The sequence below is a fragment of the Colossoma macropomum genome, unplaced genomic scaffold (assembly GCF_904425465.1).
Source record: "Colossoma macropomum unplaced genomic scaffold, Colossoma_macropomum, whole genome shotgun sequence".
NCBI classification, from domain to species: domain Eukaryota; kingdom Metazoa; phylum Chordata; class Actinopteri; order Characiformes; family Serrasalmidae; genus Colossoma; species Colossoma macropomum.
The window spans coordinates 32,330,462-32,336,430 of record NW_023494802.1 but is presented as its reverse complement, the minus strand read 5'-3'; positions in this window follow the sequence as shown (position 1 = coordinate 32,336,430).

Below are 5,969 nucleotides of genomic sequence, written 5' to 3'. Positions count from 1 at the left end.
GATCTGAGCAGCCTGGTCCTGTCCTTTAATGTTTTCCAGGCCACAAGTTCACCATGTACACACATGAGCTGCTAGCCACACTGGCTGCACATAACAAGGACAAAGGGCATGCTGGGAGGACTTTAGTATGTACTCACACTCTTCATTTATTACTGACGTGTTTATTTGCTAATTAGTTTTTTTCTCAAAGGCCATGAACACACTTGTTTAGCTCTACAGCGCCTAAAAAGTGAGTCTTGCATTCATTGATCTTACATTCAAGAAGCACTTAGCCAAGGTTTCATCCGACCCTCTACATTGCCCATAGCCTCGAGTTTTTTCTTTATTAAGAAAAAAGATGGGGGCCTTCGTCCTTGTATTGATTATAGGGCCCTTAATCAGATTTCCAAATTCTACCCTTACCCACTTCCCCTAGTCCCTGTGGCCCTAGAACAACTCCAAGGTGCAAGACATTTCACCTAGATTTACGAAGCGCCTATAATCTCATCAGAGTAAAAGAGGGAGATGAGTGGAAGACTGCCTTTTTGACCACCGGGGGCACTATGAATACAGAGTGATGCCTTTTCGGCTCTCTATCGCCCCCTCGGTCAAACATGTCAAACATGTTAGAGCAGTACTGCAACAACTGTTACAGAATAATCTGTATCTGAAAGGGGAAAAGTGTGCGTTTCACTTACAGTCTGTGGCCTTCTTAGGTTATGTCATAAGTCAACAAGGGGTGGTAATGGATGACCAGAAAGTTGATGCAGTTATTCAATGGCCAGTTCCTAAGACAGTAAAAGATGTACAAAAGTTTTTGGGCTTTGCTAATTTCTACCGCAGGTTTATCCGTAATTTTAGTACTATTGCAGCACCCCTTACATCTTTGTTGAAAGAAAACCCTAAGAGAATTAACTGGAATCCGCAGGCAGATAGGGCCTTCCAGAACCTCAAGGAGGCATTCACCTCTGCTCCCATTCTGAAGCACCCCAATCCACAACAACCATTTGTGGTGGAGGTGGATGCCTCAGAGACTGGTGTAGGAGCGATTTTGTCACAAAGAACTGGATCCCCCCAAAAATTGCACCCCATAGCTTTCTATTCCCATAAGTTATCACCTGCAGAGAAAAACTACGGGATAGGAGATAGAGAGCTACTGGCTGTGAAATTAGCTCTAGAAGAATGGAGGCACTGGCTGGAAGGGGCTAATCACCCCTTTTCGGTAATTACAGACCACAAGAATCTTGAATACCTCCGTAATGCTAAAATGTTAAATGCATGCCAAGCCCGATGGTCTCTGTTCTTTTCCCAGTTTCGATTCAGTATCACATATAGACCTGGCTCCCGTAACACGAAAGCTGACGCTCTGTCTCGCCTCCATCAGGGAGAATCCAACCCCTCAGAAATCGCACAACCAGAACGCATTTTGCCTCCTGAAGTGATCATCTCATCAATTCGATGGGAGATCGACGAAGAAATTGAACGAGCCAATAGCGCACTAAAGATCCCTACTCAGTGTTCCCCTGAGAAATTGTATGTTCCAGTAGGCTTTCGCACACAACTTATCACATTCATCTCTAATGTCGGGTCATCCGGGAGAGACACGAACTCACAAACTCCTAGCACAAAGGTATTGGTGGGAATCAATGAGTAAAGATATACATTCATTGGTTTCTTCATGTTCAATTTGCTCCCAGTGTAAAATGCCTAAGGCGCTTCCTGCTGGCAAACTCATACAATTACCCGTACCACTCCGACCCTGGTCCCACATAGCCATTGATTTTATGACTGACTTGCCCAAATCCCAAGGATTCACCACCATTCTGACGGTGGTGGATCAGTTTTCACGAGGGGTACGATTTGTCCCATTCTCCACACTCCCTAGTGCATTTCAGAAAGCCAAGGCTTTGTTCCAACTAGTATTTCGTTACTTCGGCATCCCCGAAGACATTGTATCTAACAGAGGACCCCAATTCACGTTACAAGTATGGGCAGCATTTTTTGAACATTTAGGGCTCTCTGTCAGCCTGACTTCCGGGTATCACCCACAAGCAAACGGACAATACGAAAGAGTGAACCAAGAACTGGGTACATTTCTGAGGGTGTCCTCTCATGACAACCCATCGGACTGGGCTAGATATTTGGTGTGGGCAGAAATGGTACAAAACTCACTAACCAGTTCTGTTCCAGGCATGACACCATTCCAGTGTTTCTTAGGAGAACAGCCCCGTGGATGGGTGTACAGACGGACGTCCCCGCGGTCGATGAATGGATGACTAGGAGCGAGCAAGTATGGGAGTAGGTTCATCAGCGGATCAAAGTCATACTTCAGAAGAACAAGGAACAAGCAGACCGTCATCGAGAACCAACCCCAGATTTATCAACTAGGGGATTGAGTCTGGCTGTCAATGATGTTATCTATGAATTAGACTTACCCCCTCACTTTAGAGTTTCGAGATCATTTCATGTGTCTCTTCTAAAACCTGCCATTACAGGGCCCTTGGACGAGGTTATGCCTGACGTCACACCACCCCCACCGGAGGTGATAGATGGGGCACCTGTCTATGCTGTCCGTAGGCTCCTGGACTCCAGGAGACGTGGGGGACAGCTGCAATACCTGGTGGACTGGGAGGGGTATGGTCCGGAAGAACAATGCTGGGTGTCTGCTAAGGACGTATTGGACCCGGCTCTAATAGCGGACTTTCACAGTCGCTACCCACAGAAACCTGCTCCCCGTCCCAGAGGTCGTCCACGGAAGCAGCTGTCCTGCTCCCTGCCCATACGTCTGGGGTCGTCTCAGCCAGAAGGTTCGTCGTCCAGCGCCTCGGCAGTTCTGATTCCACCCCTGTTTGGAGATCCAGTAGGGCGCGTGGTGGTCATCCTGGCAGATCTCACTCCGAGACCCGCCCGGACTCTTTCCGGGGGGGGTTACTGTCACACCTCGGGTGGATTCAGACTACGTTTCCCAGAATGCAATGGGAAATCACGTGGATGAGCAACTTTTCTCAGACTCGGAGTCCAGAGCGGACTCCATTGCCCACAATCCCTTGGGAGACCACATGACTCTGGACAATCGTTCACACACCTGCCACCGTTCACAATCACCCAAGTACTAACCATGAACACCTGTGTTTGAAGTCATATGACTCATAGAGACTAGTATATCAGCCCGGGCTTTAGTTAGGGTCTTTGCTAGGTATTGCTTCTTTTGAACATACTGAGCGTTTTTCTGATCTGTCTATGTTTGCTTGTTACGACCCACTTTTGTTATACTGACGTTGATTTTTGCCTAATCCTTTTGTACCTCTGCTGATCGTGTTTTGGATTTGTGTTTTGACCTTTTGCCTGCCTTTCGACGACGATTTCGATTTCCCCCTTGTTTTTGTCTGCCCAGTGTTATGATCACTTCGGTGATCTTCTGCTGCCTTTTGGTTAAGACCCACGCTTCTTTTTCGACCACGCCTTTGTCACCCGTTAATAAAACCCTGTTTGCATTTTTCATCCGTGAGCGTCTGATTTCTGTCGCAACGTCACAATCAGCTCTACTTACTATATAGGTGCACTTTGTAGTTCTACAATTACAGACTGTAGTCCATCTGTTTCTCTGCATACTCTGTTAGCCCCCTTTTACGCTGTTATTCAATGGTCAGGACCCCCACAGGACCACAACACAGCTGGTATTATTTGGGTGGTGGATTATTCTCAGCACTGCAGTAACACTGATGTGGTGGTGGTCAGACACAGCAGTGCTGCTGGAGTTTTTAACACCTCAGTGTCACTGCTGGACTGAGAATAGTCCACCAACCAAAAATATCCAGCCTGCTCTGTGGTCATCCTGTGGTGGTCCTGACCATTGAAGAACAGAGTGAAAGGGGAGTAACAGAGTATGCAGAGAAACAGATGGACTATAATCCGTAATTGTCGAAGTACAGCATGCACCAATATGGTAAGTGGAGCTGATTAAAAGGTTAGTGTGTGTAGAAACAAGGAGGTGGTTTAACGTTAGGGCTGTATAAACTGGGGTTTATATACTTTAAATATAGTACCATGCAAAGTTCTTGGCATCTAAGCACATTGTTTAAAACCATTTATCTTCGCAATAAGTGTGCTTTTACTTGTAAAAACACCATATATAAAATAAATGTAAACAAACATACAGTAAAAAGTAACTGTATGTAAAGTAAGAATTTACTATTTGGTGAGGTATGGGGAACTCCTGTACATCTCCAGCCATCACATGAATTGGTAAAATTCCATCACCAGCACACTTGATTTAACATAATGAAGCATTACTTCATCAAACCACATATTGGATGATGACCACTATTAATACTGACTGGATTACTATAAGTAAAGGTTTAGAAACAATTAAACACACTGACAAACTTAAACCACTACTTATTATATTAATATCATTTTTATGTATTGTAATATTAGTGTTTTTCTGGGCAAATAAATTCTTAGAGTCCAGATTAACACACACAGGCCAGCCACTTCATTAGATTCACCCCTTTGTATCTACACTCTTTGTCCGTATTATCAGCTCCAGGTGCACTTTGCAGTTCTACAATTACAGACTGTAGTCCATCTGTTTCTCTGGATACTTTGTTAGCCCCATTTTACCCTGTTCTTCAGTGCTCAGGACCCCCACAGAACCACCACAGAGCAGGTATATTTTGGGTGTTGGATCATTATCAGCAGATCAGATGCGGCATAACAGCAATCGTTTGAAGTTAAACTTGAAACTTGTGCTCTAAACATGTGACAGTAACCGCATGTAGATGACATTATGATAACAAACTGTACAAAGTTCACAGAATGCCATCTTGATCAACATTTCAGTGAGTTTAAAGAGAGAAAAAATTATTTTTCTGTTGATCACCATTCAGCGCTAAACGGATCTGACCCTAATATTTGCTTATTCTCTATTACTTTTGCTTTAAACTCATTCATTCATAATTCAGGCTCTGTGTAATTCTGAGCAGCCAGCAGATGTCACTGCAAGTGTAGATGTTTGATTATGAAAAAGAGCCCTGAAATTCCTTTGGGTATTGCTGAGATTTTTGGAACCCTTGGTGATGATGGGTAAAAAACGTCATTAAAAATGTATTTGTGGTTAATTAGCTCACAGAGAGTATATGAGAAAATATGTAATTAAAGTAAATTTAGTCTAAGAAAGCAAGAACTAATCCTTTTTAAACCTTGTGTCACAACTATTGGCACGCCGGCATTTAGTGCTTGTGAAATGTCACTTTGACAGCATAACAGCAATGAATCTCCTTACACAATACAGAGAAAGCAATCTGAGCGCACTCCTCAATACAGAATCTCTCCCGATCCTCGTGATTGTAGGTTCTCTCTCGTCTTCCTTTATTCACCCCAACGGTTTTCAAATGGATTTGGTCAGCAGACTGAGATAGCCATGTCAAAAGCTTGATTCTGTGGTTAATAAACTAGTTTTGTGTGGATTTGGCTGTATGTTTTGGATCGTCCAATTATAGTTTTAAACCCAAAATGCTACTATTTTCTGCAAACCGTGAACCTTTTTTTTGCCTCCCTGACCATCATTGTGCATGGGGGTAAAATAAACTCGTCCTCTTCCAGGCAGCTTCCCAACAGCTCTGGTTGTTTTAAACTACTTAATCATTGCTCTAACAGTGGATATGGGCATTTCCAGGCATGTAGCTATTATTTTTTTATAATCATTGGCTGTTTATGAAGGTCAGCACACTTTTGTCTCTTTTTAGCATTTACTAATCTTACCCAGATTACAGATTACCTGTTAAATGCTGTAGTTTGTAACTTGATTCAAATTATTACTGCATTAATGTAATCCAATTACTTTCTGTCACTTTTAGATTACTTTTCCAAAAGTCATATAATTAAACAAAGACAAGAGAAAATTAATTTCAAGCAAACAGGACAACTGCACTTTTTTTTATGAGGCTAAATAAATAGATCATTGGCAACTTACTTGTATTTGCTTTATA